Source organism: Quercus robur, chromosome 4, assembly GCF_932294415.1.
Source record: "Quercus robur chromosome 4, dhQueRobu3.1, whole genome shotgun sequence".
NCBI lineage: Eukaryota > Viridiplantae > Streptophyta > Magnoliopsida > Fagales > Fagaceae > Quercus > Quercus robur.
Window position 1 is genome coordinate 7412995 of NC_065537.1, and position 8880 is coordinate 7421874.

Genomic DNA, 8880 nt, shown 5'->3' on the forward strand with positions numbered 1-8880 from the left:
TTGTTCCTCTTCTTGGCAATGATTGCATCCTCTGCATTCATAAAGCTTTGGGTTGAATGTACTAGTTCAGCCATGGCCTGTAGTTCTTGTTCATAAAGCTTGTGAATGAATAAATCTGCACTAACTCCATTGTAGAAGGCTACTAACAACAGCTTGTCATCCATCTCGTCTACCGCCAAGGCTTCCCTGTTAAAATGAGTAATTAAAGACTACAAACTTTCATTGTCCCTTTGCTCTATGGTCAATAGGCTGGACGAGGAGCGTTTATGCCTTTGTCTCCCGATAAAGTTGTTGACGAACAACTTACTCAACTCCTCAAAAGAACCAACCGTATTCAGAGGTATTTTACTGGACCACACTCGTGCTGGCCCTTTAAGGGTGGTCAGGAAGGCCTTACACATTATCTCATCTGGAACTCCTTGAAGGTGCGTTATGGTCTTGAAGGTTGCAATATGGTCACATGGGTCGTGTGTTCCATCATAAGAGTCCAAGGAAGGCATTTTGAACTTGGAAGGCAAGGGATGATTGTTGATAGAAGCTATGAAGGGGGAATCAGTTTGATGAGCCAAGTCTTCGACAAGATTCACTCTTCTCATATTCTCCCTCATCTCGTCCATGACTTTCCTCATTTGATCCATCTCCTTTTCCAAGTGTGGCACTCTACGTGAAGCGGTACCCCTTGATTGATTCTCGTGCTCCACATTTTCTCCTTCTCTAACTTCTTGACTCTGAGCTTGTCCTTCTATACATTGTTTATGACGTTGCCTTCTATGGTTAATCTCTTGAGTCAATTCTTGGTTCTGATGGGTTAGCTCTACCATGGCGTGTAACACCCCAACCTAATTTTTATAATTAAACTATGTGTTTAAGTGGTTAAGTATTATTAATATTTTAAGCCACTTACTTACAAAAATTAATAGAAGAGTACTTAATAAGTATATTATTTTATAATGCCATTGAATGAGAATTGTAAAGATTATACATGACTGAATTGCTATCGGTATTTTAAATATATACTAATTATGTACAAAACTATATTAAGTGGTTAAGTTATGAGATATATATATATATATATATATATATATATAGTTGTTGGTGTTTTAACCATGTATGATGCATGAGATATTATAGTGGAAATTCCACCCACATGCAATCAATTGAAATTCAACGCATGTAAAGCTTAGAACCATGCATGATGACAAACCCCATAGACCAAGACTTGGCCATGCAATCACCAAGCTCCACCTCACCTCTTCCTTGACTTTCTAAAACAAATAGAACATCCAAGAAGCTCCTTACCTCTCCATTTCCTATGGGTAAACACCCAAGTCTGAAATTTCAGCTTAACTTGCTCTCTTTTTCTCTCAAGGAAAGTGCTAGGAAGCTCCCTTGAATCTTCCTCTCAAGTCCACTGGTTCACACACCAAAAGAAAGACAAAACCCCACCCAAAATTCTTCCCCTTATCTCATTTTCTTGGCTGCACCAGACAGAAAGTCCAGCAGCAAGAAGGAAGCTTCTTTCAACTCTCTCAAGCTCTCTACCTCTCATACTTTCTGGTCCAGCCACTAGGAAAAGAAAATCCTTTCATGTAAGTCTACATATATATATATATATATATATATATGCTGTTTTAAGAAGCTTTGAAGTTGTGTTGGTGATTTGTTGAAGGTAGATTAGGGTTTTTATTAATTAATGATTTTGTATGATTAAGGAAGTAAGAACAAGTTAGGATGAGTATTGTTGATGCTGCTGCTGGGATTTTTGTTGTGTGTATTTTTGCTCTAAATGGTTAAATGACTATATGTAAGTGTTTTATAACATGTCTTATGAGTATATAAAAATCTCCATATGAAAATACCATCGTTTGGTAATTTTTTATGAATTTACAATAAAATGTTGCAAAGCTGTCACTGTGACAGATTCTGTGTTCATGCATGTTAAATTATGTGTTAAATTGTATATAGTGAATTTGGATGCTAGGGATAATTCTTATGAAACCTAAGACACTTATGGTTGTTATTGAATTGGTTTCACAGCATTTGGATTCATATAAAAATAATGGTTTAATTTATAATTTGCATGAAATTCTGTCAGGACAGATTTGAGTATTCTGTCTTACATGATTTTTAGTAAATCATGGGTTTATGCTTTGACTCCAAAATTTTTATGATATATACTGTACATACAGGGGAGTAGTTCTGTAAATTTTCATGACAATTGGATATGCGTGAACAGCCCATTGTATTTTACAAATGAGGCACATGCTGCTGGAATAAAACAGTGAACAGTAAGGGACATGCCTAATTTTGAGGATTTAATTCCAAAGTTAGGTTGAATATTTTGAGCTATAATTTAATATACTCATCATTTGGTATGTTAGAACCATATATAAATTTTATGAATTGGTTTCTCTATGATTTAGTACATCATGTTGTCTGATGAATGCATTTTGTGTTTGTGGGAACCTCTTTGAGGTGAGATTAGGACTTCCTTGATTCTAAGAGATAGGCTTTGAGATGAATGTAAAGTTTATGATAAGGAATTATGGATAGCAATAAGCTTTGATATTTGGTTTAGGTGTTACTAGTATCCAAGTCTAAGCTTCTTTGACTTTAGGCTCTCGATTCCTCTGCTTTCAGGTAAGGGATAAGTTATATGGGCATTTGGTAAGTCATGAGGTTATTTTAAAATATATTATGCATTAAAATGTTTTTGATTAGAGATATGACATATAATTATTATTCTGACAAAGATATGTTCGTGAGCTTTCGAAAAACTTATGTATATGATTTAACCATATTGATGCTATTATTAATTCCACGAACATGATGTTTAAAGAAAAGAATGGAAATGCTATTATTATGAAATGTTATGCAAAATTTTAGTATGATGTAAAGTATGAAATGTTTTCGGGTTATGTCCTCTGGTAATCTGAACTCAGCTAGTACCGGTTAATTACTGGCTTTCCATGGAAAAATGTTATATGTTTGGTCATTTAAAGTAGAGGAAATGGGGTTACTCGTAACTCAAGGCCATTTAAAGTAGAGGAAATGGGGTTGCCAATAACTCTAATCTAAATAAGGCCTTCTCCCCAATATGTATGGACGGCGGGGAGGAACAAAATCTGGAGGGGATGTGCCATCAGGCCTCCCAAAGGGGACAATATCATACACATGGGGGCACCCAAATGTGATGAGGCCTTCTCTGTACAGACTTATCAGATATGGACTAACCAATAAGTTATTTATGAACAACTATATTATGTTATTAATCATGAGAGAATGATTTTTGTTTAAATACATTATGAAAAGTTAAAAACTCTCATGAAAAGAAGTTTCTGATAAAGAGAAAAGCTGTTCATTAAAGACAAAAGTTTCTGAAGTTCTGTTGTACTATAAAGATACAGCTTCTAATGAAAGTACAAATTTACGTTTAAAAATTATCAGATATCTATTTTTATGAAACGTTAAGTTTTATGATCATGAAAGTTATAGTATTCTATGAGAAGAAGTTTATAAAGAAAGGTTTTCTTATTAGTCAAGATGTTTCTAGTTTAATACAAAATTGCCAATTATCTAATTTAAGTTAAATAATTATTTTGTAATGAGAATATATATATATATATATATATATATATATATGGCGACTTTGTAGGAAATGAAAGAAGTTTAATCCGAAAGGTTTGGTAATGTTAACCTAATAAGAAAAGGAGAACAATTGTTTTCTATGAAGAGCGTATAAGTTATTATTATGAATAGTATTAAATATTATGCATGAAAAGATGTTCTCCTATTCGAATATTCATAGAATGAAATGATCTGATTTTCATGTATCCTTATTTAATTCTCATATCTCTTACCTTTACTGAGCTGTGTAGCTCACCCCTTCCACTCTTTCAGTTAGCAGGTTTTATTTTGGAGCGGAGGGAGCCTTAGTCGAGTTTGGAAGGAGCTGGTTTTAGTTTTATATGTATAGATCTTAAATTAGCAATATGATGTTTAGATTTGTAGCATTGTTTATTTTAGGATCTAATGAAATTGTATACCTTAAAGTATTAAGATATGTATTATGTGAAATTCCGAATTTGAACAATTGGTGAATTATGTTATTCTTTGGAGTACAATATAGATGCTCTGAATGTCAAGTGAAAGGTTATATCTTTTAAGTAAAGAAACAAAAAATTTAAAGAAAGAGGAAAGCTTTTGTAAAAGTTAAGTTGGTTCTTGTTAATATCAGGTTTAGGCTTGATATTAGCATGCTGGTCATGGTCACAAATCCAGGTATCAGGTTTGGGGCGTGACATGGTGGCTGCCATAGATTGCATTTGTTCGACAGAAGGCAGTTGCATGATAGGTGCTGACTGGTGAGCATGGTTGGGATGGCTAGAAGCGTTTCCACTCTCCTGGTGGCCTAGACTAGTGGCCATTGACCTTGTCCGAACCATACAACCTTTTTTCTAAGAAAGATAAATTGCAAAATACAAATTTAACTTCCATAGATGGCACCAACTGATGATGTACAAAAAATCACTATGCTGAATGCTCTAGAGTTCAATGGACTTGAGGTTGTTTGGAAGGCCTGAAAAAAGTAAAAGATCAAAGGTGACCGGGTTAAACTGGCCAAGAACCCTCTGATGCTTAAGTTAGTTTTTCTCTCAAGAACTCAAGAATCCCAACTTTTAGGAGTGGTGGAAACTTACCTTCATTTGATATGTATGAGTTCGTTTATAGTGAGCTTTGGAGCGGTTATTTGTTTAATAACTTCCTCCACGTGGATGGAAGTTGGAAGATTTCAGTGTTATCTTCTACAACTGCTATTGAAGTTAGAAAGCTCAAACTTATCTTCTATAACTGCTATTAGAAGTTAAGAACTTAATGGGAAGTTAGAGCGATGAGTGAGGATTTTGCCTATACTTCAAAATAGTAGAATGTGGTCCGAATTATAAGCTTTTGCACATAAATCCATTCTAGAAATTTTCTAAGTGTTGAGTGGTCGACCAAGTGTTTCCCTGATGGACGACCTTCGTACCCATGGACAACCTTTTTATGCTGGGTTAACATTTTTGGCCGTGGACGACACTATGGACAAACTGGAGATAGCCCGATTTTTGGTTCTCCATTAGTAACTGTTTGGGGCGTTTGAAAATTTAAAGTGTAATTTAAAACAATATCAATTTATGTTATATATACGCACTTATTTTGGGAAAAATAATAAGTGTGCTCTCTTTTCTAAGACGAAGACCTTCATCTAAAGAACTGATAATGTTACTTTCCGGATGATTTTTAACCACTTTAGATGATGGCTTCTTTGAGGTGGACACTTTATCATTTCGAGAGATAGAAGGATGAGCTTCCAGAGGGATAAGAGGGCTTGGGGATCTGGACAATGATCTTGTCTCCATTGTAAAGTTCACAGGAATAGATTCTCTTTCCAGTGAACATTCTTCCACTTCCACACCTTGGGCATCAATCTCAACGATAGCTTCTTTGGAGCTTGTTCCTTCTTCACTATCATCATTTGCTACGTTTGTTATGGCATCATCAATAATCACATTGCTGGACTCCATTACCGTTTTTGTTTTCTTGTTGAAGACTCTATATGCCCGGCTTGTGGTTGAATACTCGATAAATATACCTTCATCACTCTTTGCATCAAATTTTCCAAGGTTCTCCCAATCATTTAGAATGTAACACTTTCTCCCAAAGACTCAGAAGTATTTCACTTTTGGTTTCTTCCCATTACAAATTTCATATGCAGTCTTCTTTGTTTCCGCTTTGAAGAATATTCTATTGTCAATGTGACATGAGGTGTTCACGACTTCCCCCCAAAATTTTTGAGGAATTTGCAAGTTGAGTAGCATAACTCTTGCCATTTCTTGAATCACTTGGTTCTTCCTTTCGACCACCCCATTTTGTTGAGGAGTTTTAGGATCTAAAAACTCTTTCTTGATCTCATTCTTCTCACAAAAAGACTCAAATTTTGCATTCTCAAACTCCTTGCCATGGTCACTTCTTATCTTGACAATTGGTACACCTTGCTCATTTTGAAGCTTCTTACAAAGAATCTTCATCTTCTCACATGCTTCCGATTTCTCTCTAAGAAATTCCACTCATGTGTATCTTGAGAAATCAACGACAATGACCATATTATACCGTTTTCCTCCTAAGCTTTCCATTCTTGTGGGCCCTATTAAATCAACATGAAGAAGCTCTAAGCAACATGATGTAGAGATCACATTCAACTTTTGATGATTTTCCTTTGTTTGTTTTCCCATTTGACAATGTCTTCAAGTTTGGACACTTTCGCCACTTGTTTGAAGTTTGCATGGCCGAGTCTTTGATGCCAAAGTTACAACACATCGACTCAGGCACTCCTACAAGAGATATTTGGTGTAGGAACCACTCCATAGCAATTGTCGGTGGTCCTATATCCCTCCAAGACTTGAATCCCTACTCCATTTATGATTACACATCTTATCTTTGAGAATTGAACAAGAGAGTCCTCATCACATATTTGAGTGATGCTCAAGAGATTTGCCTTAAGCTCTTTGATATATTGAACATCTTTCAATAGAGGTAGCCCCGGTATCTCAATAGTCCCTTTGCCAAGAACTTGAGCATGGCTTCCATCCCCAAATGTTACATAGTCACCAACCTTCTCTTTGAGAGACTTAAATATTGACCTATCTCCTGTCATATGATGAGAACATCCACTATCAAGATATCATAAACAAGAATTGAATACTTTCATAGCAATGTGCACAAACAAGCAAGCATGAGATAAGCATTCTTGATCTTTAAAAAGAAAATCATCTTCATTTTCTATTCTCTTACTAGATTGAATTCTTTTTTTAAGGTGATCAACCTTGTCACACAATATTCTATTTCTTCTTTTATACTTCTCAATCAATGAATTTGACTCACATAGACTATTGTGTAAACCATGGTTCTTGTGTTCAAGATACTTTAGCACGTGAACAAACATTCTAGCATGTTTCTTTGTTTTTAACAACTCTAGGAGTTCATTGTTAGGACAATCTTTAAAAATACTCATAGAGTCATTATCACAAACATTTGCAACACAATTCAACATAGCCTTTTCCATAGCTTCATCCATAGCTACAAGGGGTCTAGGATCACACTAAGGATATTGAATTCCGTCAAAGTGTACCTGCTTTGATACCAATTGAAAACTCACTTAGTGTGTAGAACACTTGTGAATGTTTAGACCCCCAAATACAAATTTTCAATACAAGTTTATATTCAAATAATATATGTGCGGAATATGAAATATAACCAATACCCAAATTTGCAAACTACTCTAAGCCATTAATTAATAACAACCAGCAGAAATTAAAAGCTAAGAGTAAGGGAAAGAGAGATGCAAACACAAGATAACACTGACACGTGTTATCAAAGAGGAAATCGAAGAACTCAGTGAAAAACCTCTCTGTCGCCCTCGAAGTGGTAGGCCATTCAAGCCTAATCTACCCAATGTACCTAAGCCCTCCAAGCTTCTTGCTCCACCAAGGTTATGCCGAACCGTGTCTTCTCTAGCTTTCTGGATCCCGTAATTAGCCCATTATATCAACCAATATGAATTGGTTCTCTCTTGAACTGCTTTCCAAACACCAAGAACCTTCTCACTACTCTAAATTTGGTGAGGTAAGGATTTGGTTTATAATCCCCTCATGGGTATGACAATGGAGAGGGTGAGAGTTGAGGAATTTGGAGAATCAAATGTATAATATTATGGATGAATCAATCTTTTTTATTATTGAAAACTCACTATGAGAGACCTCAAAATTAGGGTGCTCTCAAAAAAGAGAGATTTTTGTGGTGTGCCTTTTAGGGCACCTCTCTTTTTGGGTAAGTGGTGTGGAGTTGCCACTAATTCTTTATGTACAAAAAATAAGAAAAACTAAATAAAAAATACATAATTGAATTGCTTTGCTTCATTGATTGAATAAAGAGGATACATATTTGAAAGTTTGAACATTACATGGCTTTGGGTCCTAATTACAATCTACCAAAAATACATGGCTTTTTTGTCCTAGTTACAATCTACCCAAAAATAAAAACAAAGATAAAGCCTAGGTCTACCAATCCAAAGACACTAAATTTGAAGGCTAGGTTATGGAATGGGAAGGCGTTAGGCATCCATTTCGCCCAGACAAAGTCTGGTTTTCTAAACTCTTGTGACCAATGTACCATTTTTATGCATGACATGAATGATATGTTGAACATGTGAAATAAAAATTAAGCCACACAAATTTATTATGAATGAAGTCTCTTCTTTTGAAAAGAATCAGATCTGTTTTGGTTGGTAAAAAAAAATTAATTTTGATTTATCAAAATACCAGATCTATTTTGTAGTATGAAGAAAAATAAGTGATTTTTGGAGATAAAAATTCAGATCTGTGTGTATCACATGAAATAAAGCCTTTTGATTTGAAAAATATAAGATCTGTTTTTTTAAGAACTTAGAAAAATGGTTTTTGATTTGTAAAAGATCAGATCTGTTTTTTGAATAATAATAAATAAATAAAAAAGGTTTTTGATAATAGAAAAATCAGATCTGTTGTTTATATGTTTTGAAAGAATTTTTTTTCTTTTTTTAAAGAAGAGAGTTTCACTCATAATTTAAATTCATGCAACATGGACTAAACACAATAAACACAATCATGTTTTATCTTTTTCTTTATTTCAAAAATTTGCATATGTTAAAGAAAAATCATATCTGTATCTAAGAAAGATACAAAACAGTTTTTAATTTAGAAAAAATTAGATCTGCATCTAATGAAGATGCAAATATGTTTTTATTTTAAGAAAAATTTAGATCTACATCTAATGAAGATACAGATCTGTTTTTATTTTAAG

The 8880-nt window shown here is 34.4% G+C and overlaps 1 long non-coding RNA gene across 1 annotated transcript; it reads left to right on the top strand.

Moving 5' to 3' along the window:
- Nucleotides 1–1173: 1173 nt before the first annotated feature.
- LOC126720481 (uncharacterized) lies at nt 1174–4145 on the top strand. Its single transcript, XR_007653425.1, has 2 exons — nt 1174–1589; nt 2579–4145. It is a non-coding gene; the product is annotated as an uncharacterized LOC126720481 (long non-coding RNA).
- Nucleotides 4146–8880: the final 4735 nt, after the last annotated feature.